General features: G+C 54.3%; 1 long non-coding RNA gene across 1 annotated transcript; it reads right to left on the bottom strand.

The window, feature by feature from the left end:
• Nucleotides 1-18,639: 18,639 nt before the first annotated feature.
• Nucleotides 18,640-21,043, bottom strand: LOC118001268. The gene is made up of 3 exons (XR_004676664.1): nt 20,940-21,043; nt 19,036-19,119; nt 18,640-18,945 (listed from the first exon to the last, which is right to left on the bottom strand). It is a non-coding gene; the product is annotated as an uncharacterized LOC118001268 (long non-coding RNA).
• Nucleotides 21,044-22,042: the final 999 nt, after the last annotated feature.

The raw sequence follows: 22,042 nt of genomic DNA on the forward strand, positions 1-22,042 counted from the left end.
GGGAGCCCCAGTCTGAGGGGGGAGACACAGCCCTGCCTCAGGGACCCAGTCTGACAGGGAGAGAAAGGAGGTCTACCTTCAGGGAACTTCCAGTCTGATGAGGAAGTTGGATTGACGTCTGCCTAAGGGAAATGACAGTATGATGCAGAGAGTCAGCCTCTGCTTGCAGGCAGCCCCAGCTTGGGTATCCATGTCTGCAGGAGCACGTGCTTGAGTGAGCGCTATGATTTCTGTGCTGGCACCTTTCCTGTCTTCCTTGAGACCCTCTAATCTGATGGAGGAGACACGGCCTCTGCCCTGGAAGAGCTCTCTGTCTGAGGGCGTATGTGTCGGTGAACACTCAGGTTTAAGCGAAGGGGGATGGAGTACACGTGACTATGTGGAGGCCCTATTCTTACCCATTTGGGGATGCCTTCCTGATGGGGAGAGAGTAACATCTCACAGTAGAGCGAGAGAATCTTTAGTTGGGCCCAGGGTGGGGGATCTTCCCCAGAAATGCTCTGAGAGCCTGGAAGATAGAGGGGGGAGGGAGACAGAAGTGCTGCCACATCTGGCATGGGGGTGGCTGGGCTCCTTGCCCCAAACAGCTGGGCCACATCTGGCTTCCAGACATCCACTTCTTGCTCCATGATTCATTCCCGCCTCACATGTCCGCCAAGATGCAGAAGACATGGGCTTCAAGCTGTACCTGCTCTCCTGCACGCATGCGTGGCCACAGCACTCTCAGGAGAGAAAAGAAGGGGCTGGGAGTCAGCAGGCGCCCCTTCTTTTCTTACCCCTGGCTCTCGTGCCACCCCTCACACAACCACTGCTGTCATGGAGATGGGGGTTCAGTTCACCCTTGAGTCACCATGACTCAGTCTCCCGCCTGGAACCCTCACACTCAGGTTTCGTGGGCTTTACACAGGGATGGTGAGCAGGCTGGGAGTCAGCAGGAAGGAGGGGGCAGAGCCAGATGGGAGCTTCTGATGCCCCCCATCCAATCTTTCCTAGGGAAGGAAACCTCCAGGGGAACAGAGGATGGGGCCAGGGAGAGAAAATAACATGCCCAGGAGGGAAGAAGGAGAACATGGCATTTCCCCATCAAGTGGGGGCTCCCTGAGGGCAGGGCTGTGTCTCCCCTCAGACTGAGGCTCCCTAAGGGCAGGGCTGTGTCTCCCCCTCAGCTGTGGTTTCCCCGAAGGCAGAGGCTTATCTTTCCCATCAACCTAGATCTGAACTGGATCTCCTTAGGTTTAGAGCAGGTGATTTATCCACCATCTCTATCATTTGGGCTTTTCAGACTGGTTGGGGTAGAGGAGATAGACTTGTCAGCAAACCCCCATCCAGAAGGAGGACAATTATACTCACAGACAGGGACTCCCTCAGTGAGCAACCTGCTCCCAGTTTACCCACTCACCCCTCTGAACGGTCCCTCCTGCAGTCCAGCTCTAGTATCTCATGTTAAAGCATCTGCTGGGTAGGGTGGCCCCACAGGACATGTGTACAGGGCCCAGCTGAAAGTGGGAGTCCAGCTGAAAGAGCTAGCAGTCCCAGCATCATCATCTCACATCTGACTGTCCTCAGCTGCAGGGGTGCAGGTCCAGTTCCCCCTAGATCCCAAGCTACGTGTGGGCAGGCGCAGACAAGCCTGGGCATCTGTGGCCTGGGAAGGCCAGGCTAGGCAGGCTCCTACTTCCGTGAGTCGAAATCAGCACAGGAAGCGGGTCCCAACCCTATCAGCTAGTCCTTTTCCAGCATGCTGGCCCCTGGATGGGGAGAGAAGAGGCCGCCTACCCCAGTGGGTCACTGCAAGAGGGCAGCCCCATCCTAGAGAGGATACATTTCGTAGTGAAGGAAGCAGGAAACAGGGTGACGGGCCCAGAATCCCTCCCCATACCCTCAGTCACCTTTCCATACCAGTAGCAGTAAGGCTCTCCCCAGTCTTGGACCCCACTCCTCCCTGTCTCCTCTTGACCTCCTGCACCTCTTTCAGGGAAAGGAACCACAAGGCTATGCAGTGCTGAGGTTGGCATGGCCCAGAGGAGCAATGGCTTCTGGCCCTCCTTGTTCCACTGACAACCCCACCTCCAGGCTGGTGGGATCAGAGAGTCTGTGTCTCCCCACCTAGCATTGAGAATTGGGCATCGCCATGGCTGAGAGTGCCCTGAGATCCCAACCCCACTGTATAGACGCCCTGTGACTGTCGCAGACCCAGGTAGATCCAGCCCTGGAGTGAGCAGGCCAGGCTTGTGGTCAGCACCCACTCTGCCTGAGTTACTGTGGCCCCTCTTCCATTTGGGCTGTGAGCTCCTTGAGGTCAGGGACTACTCTCCAGCTTCCTGAAAGGAGCTTGCTAAATGCAGGCTGGCCAGGAGGTAGGGGTGGGGGACTCAGGCAGGAAGCCTCCAACCTCAATGTCATGGTCCCCTCATTGGTGTCTCCTGCCCTAGTCCTAGAGAACACACAGACGCTCATAAGATCCTCCAGATCCTCTCCCCTTTCCCTTCCTTTTGCACTGCCCTCTCAACCTGACCAGGCTGGCTGCAAGGCCTCCCTATCTCTGGGCCCCTCTTTGGTCACAAGCTCCCCTTCTCGGTTCCTGGCAGCCCCAGATTCCCGGCACCTGGGGAGGGAGGGTCTAGAGTATACAGACAGACCTGCCAGAATGGGCCATCTCTGAAGTTCCAGAGCCTGATGCCGGAGCCCTTTCCCTCAAGCTGGCAGGAGGGCCAGAAGAAGCCCACATGCCATCCTCTGCCTCTGGGCCCCATCCAGTTGGCTGTGCGAGATCCAGCTTGGCCAGCACCCTCTCCCCTCTCTCCCCCTCCCCTAGCATCATCCGTCTTTCAAGTCCAGGCCTTGCTCCAGCCAGATGTCTGAGCACAGACTTGTCCCCAAGAAACCCATGCCCTGCCCTGCTAGTTTCTGCTCATCCTGCCCTCTTTCCCTCCTCTCCCCCTACGAGCCATCTCCCTCCAGACCACTGGGCTCACCACACTCTCTGCAGAGCCTTGACCCACGTGGAGAGCCAGCCATGCCCACCCTGCAGCCAACAGAAGGGTCTCAGCAGAGACAGAAGGAAAGGAGCAACGGCCCAATTCCTAGCAGGCCTCTCCATCTTCCACCCAACCCACTCTCCTATCTGTACCTATCATCAGCCTATGCCTTCTCTCAAGGCAGCAAGTTCGTTAGGTCTACTTCCCATTGTGTGGGCGAGGATATGGTCTCTCTCTTATCTAATGCCAAGACTTGCTACAACCCAGACTCTGCAGCAGAAAGAGTTGTCATCAAGCCCAACCCTCAAACTCACACTGTAATCTAGAGGGAGGCTCTCACAGAACCTTCTGGCTTCAATCGCTATCCCTACTTCACACACCTTTTTTTGTCATTTAGCTTTTTTTTTTTTTACATTTTTTAAATTGTGGTAAAAACACACAGAATATAAAATTCACCACCTTAACCATTTTTAAGTGCACAGTTCAGTGGCATGAAGTGATTCACATTGTTGTGCAACCATTACCGCCATCCTTCTCCAGAAGTCTTTTTATCCTCCCCAACCGAAACTCTACCCATTAAACTTCTCATTCTTCCCGCCTCACCCCACCCCCAACAGCCCCTGCAACCACCATTCTACTTTCTGTTTCTGTGATTTTAGTACCTCATTAAAGTGGAGTCATACAGTATTTGTCCTTTCGTGGCTGGCTGATTTCACTTAGCATTACATCCTCAAGGTTTGCTCACATTGTAGCAGGGGTCAGAATTTCCTTCCTTTTTAAGGCTGAATAATATTCCATTGTGTGTATAGACCACATTTTGTGTCTCCATTTGGGTAGCTTGTTTATTACCTACTTTTTTAGAAAATCAAGGCAATATATTCTCAGGAGAAAATGTCTGAAGAGTTCAGACACAGAAAAAAATGAAAAGTGAAAAATTCACTTCAGCTGCCTCCGAGTGAATCCCTGAAATTTTTGAAGCAGAGAGCAGATTGATTTATATCCCTTTTTTACACAAATAGTGACATTCTCCTCTCCAGTACTTCTCAAACGTGAGCAGGCATCAGAATCTCCTTGAGAGCACTATAAAATAGACTGCTGGGCCCTAGCCCCAGGGTTCCTGACCCAGTAGTTCTAAGGCCACCGAAGACTGGGGGTCTCTAACAGGGTTTTGCAGGATGCTGATGCAGCCCAAGGGGGTACCCTTTGCTGACTAACACCGGCTAAGCAAGGTCCTGCCACTTGCCTTTACACTTAGCAAATATCAACACTTGAAGCTGGACCTCATTCTTTATTTTTTTTAAAGACTTTAAGTAATCCCTATACCCAACGTAGGGGCTCTCATTTACAACCCCAAGATCTAGAGTTGCATGCTCTACCAACTGAGCCAGCCAGGCACCCCTGCACCTCATTTTAACCACTGCCTATTACTCTGGTGTTTGAACACCCCAAAACATAGCTAATCAGTGCCTTACTGATGGGCTTGACATTGCTTCTGGTTTTTCAGATCTGGAAATAATATTGCAATGAACGTGGTTGTACGTATACTTGGAACACTTGTGACTTTTGTGACAGTGTGTCTGATAAATCCCTAGCTATGGAACCCCTAAGCCAATGGTTGATGAGTGAATTCTTCTCGTGTGTATGGCCAACCCCCTTCATGGGTGCTACGGCCTTCCCGTCAACTCGGAGGATGCCTGTGTCCACAGTCACATCGGGAAAAAGAGAATCTTACTGTTTCTTAATTTTGATTTCTTGTATGAGGGTGGGCATTTTCACCCGTTTATTGGCCATTAGTCTTCCCTTTTCTGTTCATGTGCTTTGCCCATTTTTCTATTTGCTTTTCTTTGCCTTATTGACTATATGAACTCATCTGTCATATAAATTGAAAACATTTTTTTTCTGGTTTATTTGCCTTTAGACTTTAAGATATTATATTTTTATGGAGGCATTTTTTTAAGTCTTTCCCTTTGTGACTCCTATATTTTGTGCCACACCTTCCTCAATCTAAAAATGTATTTTTTAGAAGTTGTGTTAAATATTTTCTTCTAGTAATTTCACGATTTCCTTTTTACATTTAAATATTTGGTCCATCTGGGACTTATTTCAGAATAATGAATAAAGTAGAGAACTGTTTTTTTTTTTCCTAAACAGCTAGCCAGTTGTCCAATTTGATTATAATTCATCTTTTTTCTCTGACCTAAAATGTTCCTTTATCATATATTCAATTTCCACTTGTTCAGGGGTGTGTGTCTGGACTCTATTCTGTTCCTTTGATCTGTCTGTCTGTTCTTGTGCCAGTACCCAACTGTTTTATTACTGGAGCTTTATACAACATTTTAGTAACACTAGTCGCCCCTTATAATGTCTCTTTTTCAGAATTTTCCAAGCTCTTTTTGCATGTTTACTTTTCCAGATGAATTTTAATATAATTTGTCGAGTTCAAAAGATCGTGTTGTTTTTCTCATCTTCTAACAGATGTGATTTTCTGATTTCTGAGCCCAGAGCAGAATAGAAACAAGTTAAGAATGAGGTGGGGTGATGGTCTGCAGGCAGACAGAGTGACTGGAGTGGAAGTGAGCTAATAGGAAGAGAGCTGATGAAGTGATGAAGAATTCTAAAAAGTAGACACAAGAACTATGAAAAGTAGCCATCATGGAAAGGGCCTTTAGTGTGGGGCCAAACAAGGCCTTGGGTTTTCACTGTATTACAACCAGGATAGTGATGGACACTTGTAACCACAACTTTGAGTCATAAAGACTCACATGTTCTGTAACCTCTGATTAAGAAGGCAGGAAAGTATGTAATACCCACTAGTGATTTCCATCCAAAATATCTTTTTAAGGTCTCAGATATTAATATTTGGAAAACTCATGTGAAATGGTTCATTCTTGGATGATGACAGAAGTATGACATATTACTGGTTCCGCTATAGTTTTCTGAAAACCCACCTCTAAATTCCAAGGAGCTGCCAGCTCTGGGATTTGAATTCACTCCATCCACGGAAATGCAGCTAAGGGCAATGTCCCCAGCCTTTCAGCCAGTTTATGCACAATAATAATAAAAAGATTTAGCTCTTACTAAGCATCTGTCTCCAAAACGTGAGGCATGTTAGATGCAGACTACGTTTTAATCCTCAACAGCCCCACTAGATGAATGCTGTATTCCCATTAGACAGGAAACTGTGGCTCAGAGAGATCAAACTTGGGCAAGTTCAAGTTAACATGCATGATAAAGAACCCTCAGCCACCTTCACCCCCACATGCCACTAACCAGTCCCCTTCTACTCATTCCTACCACCGCGACAGGAGGTCCAAAAGGGAACCTATCTTACTCAGACACCCCTTCACAAGACTTTGCACCTGCCTGACCCAAAGCCTGCACAGCCCGGAGAGGCCTCATCCCATGCCTCTGAGTGGCAGGGAGGGTGGAGTGGGGATACTAGGCAAGGAAAGGGCAGCCCCCAGGCTACCCACTTACCAGCCCCTTGAGATCAGGGGCTCAGGAAGTCAGGAGGGTGCGCCGGGTCTCAGCAGACACTTCCAAGATGAGCACTGCCCGGCACAGCCTGGCATGGCCTCCCTGCCCTCCTGGGTGATGTCAGGACACAGACTCTGTGTTCACCATACCACACCTCTGCCAAGCTGGTGGGCTGAGCGCAGTCCCATCCTGGACAGCCCAGGGAGTGGGAGCTGTGCAGGTGACACACAGTGGGAGGAGGTGACAGGGAAAGGCACACACTTGGGAGTCCCCCATCTCAGAAAAACAGAGGTCAAAGCATTCGCTTGTTTTTCCTTGACAGCCGTGTTTTGAAGGCCCTCTACAGGCCTTAGGGGCCTGCCCTGGATTCAGGTACAGAGTCCTCATGAAGAGCCTACTACGCGCTAAGGACCGTACTAGTGGGGTGGAAGATGAAAAGGGGGCTGGGTAAAGGTGGGGTTCTCTGGACTGGGGACCGGCCTGGGAGGGCCTGGAGCGGCGGGGGGAGCCCCACCCGGTGCCCCACCCCCCGAGCATCCCTAACCTCGGCGCGCAGAGTAGCCGCGCGCTCCGGAGCTCAGCGCGCGCGCTCAGGACGGGCGCCGCACGCGCACGCGCGCTCGCAGCCGCTCCCCCGCCCGCGCGGCTCCGGCCCCCGCGCGCGCGCGCACTTGAGGCCTCCCTTGTGCGGCTCCTCCATTCGCTACGTGCAGAATGGTCCGTCGGCAGCAGCTGCAGCGCCGGGTGGGAGGGGGAGGAGGAGGGGAGGGGGAGGCGGCGCCCAGGTCTGGAGGAGGGGCCGCGGCGGGCCGGGCTGGGGAGAGCTGGGGGAGAGGGCCTTGGGGGGAGCCGGGGTGGGCGCAGCGCTCCCCCATTCATCTGCCTACTTCGCCATCGCTCGCTCCTGCTAGACCATTACGGCCAGCCCCCTGTTCCGTACCCGGGTGTCCTGGAACCGAGCCCACCGGGTATTTCTTCGTGTTGTCCCCTCCCCAAACCCCAAACCCAAGAAAGAACCGCTCCTGGTGTCCTGTCTCTCTTTTTCCCTTCCCAGTCACATTCCCAGGCTTTTGTGTGAGATGACCCAACAGCAAGCCCTTCCCCACTCCACCTTTCGTGGCGTGGGGCACCTAAAAGATACTGTGGCCCCACTCCCCTTCTATTATGTCCCTGGAAGAAGTGGAATGTTCAGGATGGACACAGAGCCTATTTCCCAGCATTTCCAAAAGGGGAAGACCAGCATCTCACCATGCACACTCAGAACGGATGGCAGAAGAGCAGACTGCTGCCCAGGGCCCTAGGGCCACATCCACAGGAATGAGTGTCAGGAGGGCCCCTCCCAGACTGGCATGAATTCACCCGTATTACCAGTTTGTGCCCTATACACCTGTTTGTAAAGAACTCCCCAGAAATGTAATGTAATCCACCAAGGGGTGGATCTTACATCCCTGGAGGATCCCAAACTGACCAGCTGCCCATCCTGCCAGGAATCCAAATGTCACCCTGATATCCACCGCAGCCCTTCCCATGGGGCAAGACAACAGCTATTTTCTGCAGCCCCTCCCAACTCTTCTCCCAGGGTGAGGGAAGGAAAGCTGACGATCTCCAGTGCCCCTTCCCCATTCGGACTGCTGGGAGCGGGCGGCTCCCTCATCCTCTCCTTCCTGCCCAAGGCCACCTGGGTTCATCTCCAAGGCAGCTACTGGGTTCAACCCGTAGTCTAAGAACCTCTAGCACTCTGCGGACAGGTTAAGTCTAGATCCCAGGAAGGAAGGCATCCTGGGTCAGTTTCATTTTACACAAACCGAGCCTGGACTTTGCACAGTGCCGAGAGCCAGGGAAGAAGATTGTTCCTTCCCTGGTGCCTCCGTCTTTGGGGGGCGCCCTCTGCTGGCCACTGGGAAGTGCAGGGAAGAACAGAGTCCTGCAGAGCCCCTCGCGGAGGTTCTGGAGAAGGGGACCAGAGTAACAGAAACGAGTGAAAACCAGGAGCCAGTTGAGAGTAGCATACTGGCCACAAATAAAGGAGGCACGTTGGGGCGCCTGGGTGGCTCAGTCGTTAAGCGTCTGCCTTCCGCTCAGGTCATGATCCCAGGGTCCTGGGATCGAGCCCCACACTGGGCTCCCTGCTTGGCGGGAAGCCTGCTTCTCCCTCTCCCACTCCCCCTGCTTGTGTTCCCTCTCTCGCTGTGTCTCTCTCTCTGTCAAATAAATAAATAAAATCTTTAAAAAAAAAAAAAAGGGAGGCACGTTGAAGCCTTTCTGGAGTTGGGGGGTTTTGAGCCGGCTTTCAGTAGACAGCGGCGGGGAAGCCAAGCTGGCAGAGGGGGGCTCAGGACACACCAGGGACAGCCTTTTCTGTGTGTGAAGCCCTGTCCCTGCCCTGGATGGCTCACACATCCACTCACTCTGATGGCTGCAGTGCCCCCGGCTCGGAGAGGTGACCCCAGATAGAAGTCTGCAATTGACAAATCTCTGCCTCCACCGCCCCCCCTTCCCCTACGCAAGGATGGCCCAAGCCCAGATCCATGGCATGGTGGGGCTCAAGGTGGGGTAGGGGCCTGAGTCACAGCCTGGTGTGGTACTGTCTGTCTCGAGAAAGGCCAGCTCCCCGAGAGGTGAGACCCAGGTCAACAACCCATCTCTCTGCCTCTGGCTGCCAGTCATCCTCCCCATCACGTCTCACACGTGGGGCAAGGGGGTTGTTAGGGCTGTGTCAGGGTGGTGCAGGCCATGTTAGTGCTAGGGCCACAAAGGGGCAGGAGGACAAGAATGAAAGTGTGTTCTCACTGCTGTAAGCCAGAGGAGCTGGGGCTAGAGGGAGGAGAGACCGGATGGATCCCTGGGCATCTGGAGTCTCTCCAGGTGTGTTGGGTGAGGGAGGCAACAGGTGCCACCAAGAATTGGCAGCTCCTAGAAACTGCCCCTGAAGTGGCTTTTTCTGAGAAGGGCTACCCTCAGGGCCTCAGCATCTGCACAGGCCCAGGTCTTCCCTCCAAAGGTGGCCCCTGCTCCCAACCTTCACAGGCCCCACGTGGGCCTCCGTGCCCAGACCCCAAGGAAGGCAGAGGACCTGGCTGCCTGGACCACTCCCAGAAAGTAAATGGCTCTGTGGGCTTCCCCCCACCCCTCCCTTTCCCTGCTCCGCTCACTGATTCACTGCTTCCACCTTAATGGCCAGGCCCCCTTCCAGACCCAGCCCTGGTGAAGAGGACTCCCAGGGGCGGGGATTGAAGCCCAGGAGGGAACAGAGAACATGGCGCTTTAATTGGAGGTAATTAGTTAATTTACTCTGAAAGCAGTGGGGGAGGGGAGGGGTCTGTGGCCTAATAGGGCTCAAACTCTCAAACTCTGCTGAATCCCTTTCTGAATAGAGCTGACCACCCACCCAGGAGACCCAGTCTTTGGCCCCAGGTCCGGGCAAGGCCCAGAGCAGACCTGAGTTGGCACTGCAGGGAAAAAAAAGCAGGTGCCCTGGGGCGGTGGGAACAGGCCTTTTGAGGTGAGGCAGGTGGGAACAGACATGAGGACTGGGGAGGCCAGGGGTTCTGGAATTGGAACTGGTTCCTCTCCTCTCATCTATGCTTCTACCCCTCCCAAGTTAGGGGAGCACCCCCCTCCCGTGGCCATGACCTCCCAGGACCGCCCATCCTAAGGGAAACAGGGCCTGAAGGCTAACTTCACTGTCTCCTGCTTCAGGAAACCATTCCAATAACCGGGAAAAGGGGCGCCAGAGGAGCGAGCCCCCGCCCGGCCCCAGGGGGCGTGTCGTCGGCCCGACGCGTCGCCGGCGGGCGGGCCGGCGTGGCGGGGACTCTGGCCGACAGACTCCCGCGCCCCGTCTGAAGCAGCTGACCCGCTGGTGGCGGGCCAGGTCGCGGCGGGGCCGGGAGGCAGCAACGTGCGGCGCGGCATGTCGCGGCCGCAGCGGCAGGGAAATGTGGGGGCGGGCCGGCGCGCCGCCACCCCCACCCCACGCAGGCCCATTCATAAAACCCGCAGGCACTGCCTGGCCTGGCAGCCTCCTCTCCTAATTGCAAACTCATTAAGGCGTTTGCATCTCATTTGCATGGAAATCATTTCCTGTGCCCTAAACAGAGCAACTCCCCCTTCTTTCAGCCTCCTCAGCCCTGCTCTACCCATCCAGTGGGGGGGGGGGGCTATCTCTGCCCTGAGCCCCCTCCCTTGCCTCACCACCCTCCCCACCCCCCCCACCCCCGTCCTCCTGGAGGGGAGCCGGGGAGGGGTGTTGGCAGAGCACCCACCTAGTTGGGAGTCCTGCCTGTGCCCTAGGTGAGCCCGCCCTGCACCAGTGGGTCCAAGGGAGGGGAGGTACCCGCCAAGTCATTTGCCCCCCGGCTTGGCCATGCCCAGGGAAGGGAGGAGGCGGATGGCGGGCAGCCGCAGTAGCTGGTTGTACCTGGCAGGAGTACGGTTGGTAGGTGAGGCTGTTCGTGCCCAGCCTCACGTAGTGCTCCCACCCCCACACCCCACACCCCTCACCCCACAGAACAAGCGCCCAGTGACTGCAGAAGCCGACACCCAGCCACTGCTCACAAAGACACCCGCACCAGGCCAGTGACACTCAGGGGCAGACAGATGCCTTCACAGGCCCTTTGGTCCTTCTCCAGCACCTCCAACCAGGGTTGGAGGGAAGGGGCTTCTCATAAGACTTCTCTGAGTAAGGGGGCCTCATAGCGGGGCTCCCTCTGTACCCCACATGCAGCCTCTTGCCCCTCTTCTCCTGCAACCCGTATTCATGGGGGTCCCCAAGTGTTGGGCCCCACATGAGGATCTACCCAGGCAGGGGGACACAAGGGCCTCCAACCCAGGAGGGGCAGTGGAGGATGAAGCCCCAGAGAAAGCGGCCCCTAAGTGCCTCCCCAGATGGGCTCTCTCCTTCCTGTCCCAAGTGTGTGTAGTAGGTGGAATACTCCCCAACCTCCGGGAAGGGGGGAGGGGGGCTGGTGGTTTAAACTGTTGGAACAGAACCACCTAAAGTACATGGAATCAGATATTACCTGGGACACAGCGTCCTGGCTCTCTATGTCCCAGGACAGTGTAAAAAGCAGTACACAATTTTCAGCATCAGGATTTAAAATAAAAACCTGCTTCTTGCCTGGATTATCTGGATCCCTCCCCCCAGGCGTGGCTTCCTCTCCGTCCACACTCCCACCTGCTGTCCCTGAAGTTTCTTCCATCCATTGCTAGGGCATGAAGGGATGGGCAAGGATGTTCTGGAACACTGACCACACATTCATATTGAGCGGAGTTGGGCCAACTCTACCCTCTCATCTCCTGGAACAGTTGGGTCTAAAGAAGTGCTGTGTGTGTGTGGGTACAGAGGTACAGGAGGAAAATAATAGGACATCTATTTTTTTAAACCTCAACTTTTCACTTAGTGGAGTGTGGTTCATAAGGTAAACAATATAAAAATGTGCTTATATTACTAGTGCATACTCAATCATTTTTTTTTGAATTGTTAGGGGGCATGATCAAAAACTCCTTGGAGACCACTGGTCTAGGTGTAAGGTGGGGCAGCTGCAGGTGGGGGATGGCTTGTCTTGTCCCTCTTAGTATCTGTCCTGAGAAGTGGTCAGTACGGAGCCCAGCAGCGGGCAGGAAGCAGGGACAGGGTGTTGAATGAACAAAGTGTGCCCCTGGAATTGACAGGTAAGAGAACTGAAATAGGGGTTCCTGGATGGCTCAGTCAGTTAAGCGTCCAACTCTTGGTTTTGGCTCAGGTCAGGATCTCACATTTGTGAGATCGAGCCCTGCATCAGGCTCCGTGCTCAGCACAGAGTCGACTTCAGATTCTCTCTCCCTCTCCCTCACTGCCCTCCCCCCAGCTTGTGCTTGCTCTTTCTCTCTCTAAAATAGACAAATAAAATCTTTTAAAAAGAAAAAGCAAACTGAAATAATTCTGGGGTGGGGAGTTTGCTGAGAGAAGCCCATGAGCAGATAGAGAGCAGGGCTCGTTGCTGCTTTGTCTGCAGCGTGCCCACGCCCGGCACCAAGAACGAATCCCGACCCCACTTCCAGCCATCCCAGTGAGCGTGGCTCCTTCCTCTGCCTGCTGGCAGCGTGGCCTGTCTGAGCTCCTCACTGGCTCCCAATTAGCCTGCTGCAGGTTTCCTATTCTAGAACTCTCTGCGAGTTAATCTGGGTAGGAGAAACAATTTAGGCTCCAGACAGGCCTCAGTCCTTGTCCAACTGGGTGACCTTGGGCCCGACACATAACCAGTATGAGCCTCGGTTTCCTTATCTGTAACATGGGACTAATAATCGTACTAACTATAAGGGTTATTGTGAATATTGAAGGGACAACCGTGTGTACAGAGTCTGCACATAGTAGGTGTTCAGGAAAATTCTTACTTTATGCGTGCAGCAGGTGCCCCATAAAGAGCCTGTTGAATTGGGATTTGCTGTCAGCATATCTGAAGGCAGACAAATAAGCCTTTTTCTCAACACCTTTCTGCAGAAATTAACAGCCATCCCACCCTCCCAGGCCTTCTCCAAGCTCACCCACTCCCTGAGGGGGGGCGTCCTCCTCCTGTTCTCCACCCAGCTCCTTTTTCTCTTTCTGCGCTGTCTTCACTTCAAGCATGAGCTGAGGGTGACACCTGGCGGCGATTCCTGTAGCTGCAGGCTCCATACCGGCGACGCCCTCCAATGAGAAAGGCATGAGAGGTCGTTTCCAGCACTTCCCCTCCACCTCACACCTCCCTTTCAGGGCCCAGGGAACCTCCAGACAGCCACTCCCCACTCCACCTGAGAGAGCTCTGACACTTGCATCTGCCTGATGGGCGGGATGATCAAGGAGACCTCTGCCCAGACCCTGTCCTGGCTGCAGGCAGAAGGCAGAAGGATGAAGGTTACTCTTCCCTCAAGTGCTGCTGGGCCCTTAATATTAAGGCACCATCTCATTCAATTCTTATTGCTAGGGCCTAGCAGAGAAAGCGGCACAGCAAAGTTAAGCAATTTGCTCAGGGTCACACAACTCCTAAGGACCTAAATGATGAAATGAATGGGACAGCCGGTGAGCCTCCAGATGACAGAGGAGGCCAAGAGGAAGTGGCCTGCCAGAGGGTTAGAAACACCAAGTTCCAACCCAGCCTTGCCCAACGAGTAGTGACCTCCCTCAAGGGCCTTCTCAAACTGGCTCTACAAGAGAATCCCCTGGGGAAAATTTTTCAAATATCAATGCTTACCCTGGCTCTAGCTTGATGAAATCAATGTCAGGAGGAGTGGAGCTGAGGTATGGGTATTTTTAAAAATCTTTCTAGGTGATTCTAAATGAAGCCAGGGTTGAGAATGGGGCCTCTGGGAGTTTCCCATCTTCAGAGTTCCCTGCTCTCCAGAGGTCAACTCCCTAGGGCTTACCCCCGCCCAGCCCCCATCCTAAGGGCTCTCCAGAGAAACCGCGCCTTCGTTCCCCAGCATTCCCTGGACATCTTAACTTGTCCACCCAGACCCCCCAGGACAAGCCGCCAACTCACCCTCTGATGCCCCCAGGGAGAAGACTGGCCATCAGCTCTTCCCAGAGGGGGCCCACCAGGCTTGAGCCTCCTGAATCTCTGACCCCAGGCCTTGGTTCTGTGGTGGAGGCAGTGAAGGCCACTGGGAGCTTAACCCCAACAGGATGAAGGCGCCATAATTAGGGTCAGGTGGTTGGCTCAGCCTGCGGAAATCCCCAGCTTAGTAGGGATAGGGGGCCTTCAGCCTGAGAAGGGGGGTCAGGGCAGAAGTGAGGGGGCAGGGAAGCCCAGGCACGTGGAGACCCCAGGACCTAGCTAGCCCCTAGCCACCTCCTGGGAGGGCCCACTAGAAACTCAACCCAGTTCACCCCCACCCTGGGTTGCTGACCCCCAGGGAGGGAGGAAAAGACTGACCAGCCCCCTAACCCCAGATGCCCCGCTGCTCCTTCAGGCTGGGGTATGCTGGGATCAACCCCCAACCCCAGCCTTTGGTGGGGGGAAGAGGGTACCTGTGGGAAAAGGCTACGTGAGCGTTCCCAGGGCAACACAGGCTTCTCTCTGGCCCATAATCCTCAGACCTTGAGTGAAGGATCACTTTCCTCTGTGGAATGTAACACTGAAGGGACAAAATGTGGCAGAAGGATAGGGGGGTGGAGGGGGCAGATGCCAGGGAATGAACTTTGCTGGGGGTACTTCCCAGCCCCCAACGGCCCTCCAGGAGGCGGCAATTACAAAGAGAAGTCTCCCCCACCCCCAGCTCACTCCAGGGCACAAGGTCTTGGGTTGGGCTGGCCAGGCCGCTCCCAGCAGACCCCCACCCTGAGTCCCAAGGGCCCTGGGTGAGCACCTCTGCTAACCACGCATTTGCAGGGGAGGAAATGGGGTCTAAGAGATTAGAACAGGCCAAGTCACATAGTGTCAGAACCACACCTAGAAGCTCCAGCTTCCCAAGAGACTACCCAAGTGAGCCAGCGGGAACTGAAACCTGCTCCCACGCTGGGCACTCACCCCTCCTTCCTGCCCTCCAGGGTCCTAGGCTGGGCATGGCTGGGCAAGCAGGGGGCAGGTGCATACCAGTCCACAAACTGGTGATGGCTGGGACCAGGGGCCAGCCCACTGGCTCCCACATTGAGATTCAAAACTGATTCCTCCAGGAAGCCTTCCAGGCTGCTCCACAAGGGGCTGGTAGAGCCAACACAGACACCCAGCCGTGACCTCCCAAAGGATGTCCTCCCCTCTCTTGTCTCCGCCCTGACCCATCACAGAGGACCTGCGTACGCCTCCGTTCTGCTAGCTGTCGGCTCTCCCAAGAGCCCCTGAGAGCAGGAGTGTGTGGGCACAAGGTACTGTGCCCAGCCCAGCACCAGCCACCGGGAGGCTCGGGAGCGAGGGTCTCTTAGAAAGGGTGCAAACTCAGCTTCAGTCACAGTACCTTGAAAAGACCTGGGTGGAAAGTCCCCTCCAAAGTCATCTGGTCCAGCCCCTCATAACTTGCAGTTTGGCGTAACCTCTGTCTCAACACCTGCAGCGGTGGATGTCCCTTCATGTATTCATTCACTCATTCCTTCACCCACTGCTCCTCACCCAGCCGTCTTCCATGGCTCAGGGGCCAAGAGGCAACCCAAACCATTCTCAAGGATCTGGGCTAAGGCCTTAACAAATAGAGTTGGGGGGGGTTGCTGCCAGTCACCCTTTCTGGGCCTAGCACAGCGCTAGGTGGAGGTAAAAGATCCCAACCAGCAACACCACCCCACATTTATGTTGCACTGGGGCACTTACACACCACTGACACACCCCGGTGTTCATTTCAGACTTCGAACCCCCATCCCAGGTGGTGTTGGCCCTGCTCACTGGGGGCAGCTGAGGCCCAGAGGCGGAATGCCTTTGCAGCTGGGAGAGGGCTGGCTTCAGGACACAGCCTGGGTAGCCGTGCTTCCAGCCCAGTGCCCACCTCACACCCCCACTCCCAGCCCTCCACCAGCTGGGGTTCAAATGTGGGAGATAGGCTTTGCCCAGGGGAGAAGAAAATGTGATTTAGGTTCCTAGCTATAAAAATAATAGTACAGATGAGTCAGAGGCCTGCTGGGTCCCAGACACTCTGCTGAATTTGTTAGAAGCAGGGGAGTCAAGTGTGGGACCCAGAACTCCCACTACCCCTCCTTGGGGGCCAGGCCTGCAGCGGGGGTGAGCATAGTTAGCAGGTGCGCGCGCACGCGCGCGCACACACACACACACACACACAGAGCCCAGGTGGCGTGAGTCCCTGCACGTCCTAGGAGACGGGGTGTCCCAGCCCATTCACTCCCCTCTGATAACCCAGCAGCCTCCAGCAGGACAAGCACGTACCTTCAGGCTGGCCACCTCGGGCACATGCCAGGCCAGCTGCCAGGGCCCAGATCTCCAGCCCTGCTGGGCCCTAGAGCATGACCTCCCTGGCTCACCCTGTTCAACCTCAGGAAAGCGAGTGACCCCGAGGGATGTGAGGCCCGGAGGCCCCACCCAAGCCCCTCCTCGGGGCTAGGCTGTGCAGCAGGGCTGGAGCCTAATGAGGAGCCTCAGGGATCCCTGTGGCTTCGCGTCGGCACCCAGCTCCCGGGTGCGCTCCAGGGAGATGCAGAGTAACAGAGAGACACCTGGAAGGGCTAACAAGTCTCTAGCAGGAGAGAGGGCAGAGGGTGAGGGATGGCAGAGGGGAAAGTAGGGGTGATTCTGGGAAAGGTGTCTGTGTGAGGTCAAGGTTTGGAGTCAGGGAGAAGTATAGAGAGGGCTTGGCCAGGGAACGCTAACAGGGAATGCTAACAGGAATTTAGGAAAGGGAGGACCCGTGTGGGCATAGGCAGAGGAAATGGACTCTGGAGTGGGCACAGAGCTGGCTTGGAATCCTTGTCCTGCTGCTTATAAGCTGGGTGACCTGGGGCAGGTGGCTTACTCTCTCTGAGCCCCTTGGCATAATAGTACCCACCTCACAGATTTGTGACAAGTAAACGAAGTAAAACACTGAGCCTAGAGCCTAACACATGGGATCTGCCCAACTGATAGGCGCTGTTGCAAGGAAAATGCAAAAGACTCTGAGAGCAAACCCTGAAAAAGAAATCAAGCCTGCCCTCAGTCTGGTAGAAAGGGGAATTACAGAGCAGAGAGCCCAGGGAGGTCCTGGGGCCATGGACCCAGGGCAGACTCCCCTCAGTGCCCTTGTACTTGAAGGGTATAGGCGGTGAAGAAGAGGGTAAGACAGCCATTCCTGCCATGTGGCATCATTCTGGGGATTCTGAAAGGTCCTGGGAGAGTTCTCTCCACCCCAGGCCCTCCTCATTCACATGAGGGGGCCTAGGTCCAGAGAGGAAAAGGAACTTGCCCAAGGTCACTCCAAGAAGGCAGATCTGCTAACCCCCCAGCCAGCCTCCTTTCCCTTGTGCGTCATCCTGGCCCCTGTTCAGAAGAAGAAGCCAGGGGCAAAGACCCCTCAACTCCATGAAAGGGAAAGACCTAGAAATCATATTCCCTGGAAATAAAGATGAAAAGTTCCACTCCCATTCCCACTCAGGGCTTTAAATAAGACCTTGCTGAGGACTGGAGAATACTCATGCTGCCTCCGAAGCCCAGACCAAAGGCACCTCCTCTGGGAAGCCCTCCCTGACCAGCAATGGCAGTGGTCCAAGTTGTGTTCCGGAGTGCCCTCTCTCTGAGGCTTCCATCGAGCCACATCCGTGGTCAATGGATGTGTTTTTTTCTCTCCACTGAGCTGAAGTTTTTGAGGCCAGGGGCAGGGTCTTAATCAAGTTGGAGGGCTGAGGGCCGACATCATGCTCCAGCCTAGTGCTGGTAAGTGTGAATGAAGGAACCAGTTAGACCCAGACCCGTCAGGGGCAAGGGCACCCGAGAAGTAGGAAAAGGCTCTGGGGCAGCTGCTGTCCTGTTCTGGCCAGTCCCTCCCTCCCCCGTGCCTGAGCCCCACACTAAGAGCGAGTTCCTGGTGCAGGATGTACCCTGTCCCGGATGCCTGGCATTTACCAAAAGGGCAGAGACAGTGAGAAGGGTCTCACCTGTGCCATCCACTCAGAAAGGAGCCGGGCGGCCGGCAGGAGGGAGAGGAGTTAGGTTTCAAAGTGCCCGAAGAGGACAGAGTGATGGCGGAGGCTGGCCATGTCAGAACCCACCAAGGATTAGCATCTAGACCAGATGATACAAGAAGCATCTACAGAGCAACGAGAGGACTGCAACCCTACCCCCAAACTGGGCAAGAGACATGAACAGGCAGTGAAAGGAGACAAGACCCCAAAAGCAAACACGCATGAGAAGAGGTGCTGAAAATCACCAGACATCGCTTACTTCCAAAGGATGGGCAAAAATGAGAGAGCTGGAGGAAGCCCAGCCCCGGCGGGGGTAGGCTAGGGGGCGCACCATGGACTCAGGTGGCCATGCTCCGTCAAATGAAACACAAGGTGCCCTGTGACCCAACAGCGCCACTCATGACTGCATCCCAGGAGTCTCAGCCAGGTCCCCACAGGCCAGGCAGGGGGAGCCCCGCAGCTTGTTCCCACGAGGGGGGCGGTGGGCAGAAAATTGTGGGGATGCACATCATGGAATATGGCACAGCAGTTTGGAGTACTGAGGCTAGATTTTTAACACAGCACTGAGTGAAAATTACAACACAAGGAACACAAGGACATTCACCAAAGTTAAATTTTTTTTTTTTTTTTTCAAAACAGCAGTGCCCATGTGCAGGAAACATACAAATGGAAAGAGCCACATCCAGTACTATGAGGGGCAGAAAGGTATAAACACACAAGACAGGCCAGTGAGGCCCACTAATTGCAGCTAAGGGCCACAAAGGGGGACGGTCCCGAAGTCCTCAACGCAGTCCACAGATGGAACCAGGAGCCCCATGCAGACGGGTCAGAGCCAGGCTGCCCACAGAGGTTGCCCCTGCCCTCCATTGGTAGACGAGGCTCTTGGCCAAAGTCAATGCACCGCACGCTCAGAGCCCATCCGGCTTGGGCATCTTTTGTGCCCTGGAAATGGAAGCAGAAGGAACCTCAAACCCAGAGCCATGGGGCTCCCCTGAGCTGGCTACAAGGAGGAAATGAGAAGCAAGTCCTTACCTTCACAAACGTCTCTATAATTAAGGGATTTTGGCCCTTTTCCTGAAGGAGAGCCTTTATCTTTAGATGCACGTTCAGAAAAATCTGTAAAACAATATGCAGCCTGAGGTGTTCTTCCAAATCACCTAAGGGTGGGGCGGGGGGGTGGAGAATGGGCAGGGGGTTGATGAAACCAGATTGGCCATGAGTTGATTGCTGCTGAGTCTGGGGATGGGTGTACGGTAGTTCATTATGCTTTGTTCTCTACTTCTGTGTGAGTTTGCCAGTTTCTCTAATAGAAGCTTAAAAGGGGCGCCTGGGTGGCTCAGTCGTTAAGCATCTGCCTTCAGCTCAGGTCATGATCCCAGGGTCCTGGGATCGAGCCCCACATCGGGCTCTCTGCTCAGCGGGAAGCCTGCTTCTCCCTCTCCCACTCCCCCTGCTTGTGTTCCCTCTCTCACTGTGTGTGTGTCTCTCTCTCTGTCAAATAAATAAATAAAATCTTTTAAAAATTAAAAAAAAAAGAAAGAAGAAACTTAAAAAAAGATAATGTTCCCAATAAGAGAGTCTGAGACTAGCCCCCGACCTCAGGGAGCCCCCAGTCTGATAGGAGAGACACAGCCCCCTGCCCTCTGAGTGGCCAAGGCCTTCCTGCGTCTTCTCAGCCTGCCTGTCGGGCCAGGGGCCACGTGTAGGACAGAGGCATGGTCCTGGCCCCAAGGGCTGAGCTCCCAGACCTGGCCCTCGCCCCTGAGGCCCAAGGGTCAGGCACTGGTATCGTATATAAGCAGACTTGCTTCTGGTTCTGGCTCTACCTGCTTGTGGCCTAGGTTCCTCACCTTAATGGCACCTGCCTGGAACAGAGGAAATGCCCCCATGAGTCCAGTTATTATAAGGGTTTTCTCATCTGTAAAGTGGTGGTGATAATACCGTCCCTGCACAGAGGGTTACAGGGTTTTTGTTTTTGTTCTTAATTTTACTTACTTAGAAAGAGAGACAGAGAGAGGGAGAGAACATGAGTGGGGGGAGGGGCAAAGGGAGAGGAAGAGAGAGAAGCCCAAGCAGACTCTGTGCTGAGCACAGAGCCTGATGCAAGGCTTGATCTCACAACCCTGAGATCATGACCTGAGCTGAAATCAAGAGTCGGATGCTTAATCGACTGAGCCACCCAGGCATCCCAACAGGGTTTTAATGAAGTAAAGTATGTAAAGTGGTCAGCCTGGTGCCCGGCACACAGTAGGTGCGCAACATTGGCCATTAGCATTATGACTGCTGTCAGGACCAGCCCCGACCAAGCTGTGAGCTCCTTAGGGGAAAGAACCACATCTTGTTTATCACTGTCTATCTCAGCATTTTGCACAGGGCTTGGTACACAGTAGGTGCTGCGGGTTTTAGGTCAAGTTCCCCAGAAGCGGATCCTGAGATGGGGATTCCCAGCTCAGTGGTTTCCTAAGGCAGTGCTCCCAGGGGACGCTGAAGAGGGACTGGGGGAAGCAGGGTGGGCCAACAAGGGTTCAGAGGCTGGCTTTAGCCTGTCCCACAGGGGACTCTGGGGTACACGTTATACCTCAGGATCCTCCCCATGCCAGGCAAAGGAGCTGAGCCCTCTCTCACCTGCACCCCCATTGTTGGCTAAGGGCCACTTCGGGGGGTGCAAACTTCCAGGCACTTCCAGTTTGGTCCAGTAGCTGAGTACAGTCTGTAGAGAGAGCCCACAGAAGGGAAAGCACACAAAGGCCGGGGAGGGTGCACAGAAATGGAAAAAGGGCCTCAGGGGATCTGCTACACTCCAGAAATATCTTCTTGGTTGACTGGAAACCAGTCCCAGCCCAGCCTCGGAAGGGTCACGGATCCCTGAGGCACGCAGGGTGGTGGGAGGTAGAGAGGTGCAGACAGCCAGGCAGAAGGCAACAGCTCTAACTTACCCTGCAGAGTCCCAGCTGGTCAGAGCCAGGAGGGTCCCCCGAGCGGCAGCCTCTCCCCTGCCTGAGCAAGGATGGGACCGGGGCTGCCTGACACAGTCTCGAGAGTCCCCACTGCATGTCTGGCACAGGAGCTTAGTTCTTCACATGAGTCACTCATTTCACCCTTACAACCACCCTAGATGGTATCCCGATTTAGACACAAGGAAACTGAGGCATGCAGGGGGCAAGGGGCCTGCTGGAGGCCCCCCAAAGAGTTAAGGGCAAAGATGATTCATGTCATTAGTCATTAGGAAAACGCGATCAAAAACCACAATGAGATACCATTCCACACCCACTAGGATGGCTATAAAAAGGAAAATAACCAGTGTTGGCAAGGAGGTGGGGAAATTGGAACCCTCACACGCTGCTGCCGAGAGCAGAGAATGATGCAGCTGCTGTGGAAACAGTCTGGCGGTCCCTCAATAAGTTAAACATAGACTCGCCATATGATCCCAACAATTCCACTCCTCATATGTACCAAAAGAATCGAGAGCAGGTGTTCAGACGAAACTTGCACAAAAATGTCATAGCAGCACAATTCACAATAGCTAAAAGGTGCAAACAACCTAAATGTCTGTCAGCTGACAGGTGAAGAAAGGAAATGTGGTATATCCATACGACGGAATATTATTCGGCCATAAACAGGAACGATGTACTGACGCGTGCGACAACACGGACGAGTCTTGCAAACACCATGCTGAGTCAAAGAAGCCATCACTGAAGGCCACATGTTGTAGACGCCATTTGTATGAAATGTGCACAGCAGGCAAATTCAAAGAGACCGAGTAAATGGGCGGTCGCCAGGGGGTGGGGGAGGAGGAATGGGGAAGTTTAAGTTTTAAAAAAAAGTGACTTAAGGGCAGGGCCTGGCGAGACCCTTCCCTCCATGGGCCTGGGGGCGGCCGACACCGAGTTAGTCGCAGCATTTCAGGACAGAAAGAATAAATAAAACACACTTCTACCGGACGCTATGCTGACAAATTTGGGACTCGAGTTGATTTTAAACATCTCTGTCCCTCGGCCCACTGGAGAAATAAAGGCTCTGGCCTTGAATTCAGACAGAC

Source organism: Mirounga leonina, unplaced genomic scaffold, assembly GCF_011800145.1.
Source record: "Mirounga leonina isolate KUSES-001 unplaced genomic scaffold, KU_Mleo_1.0 Mir_53, whole genome shotgun sequence".
Classification (NCBI taxonomy): domain Eukaryota; kingdom Metazoa; phylum Chordata; class Mammalia; order Carnivora; family Phocidae; genus Mirounga; species Mirounga leonina.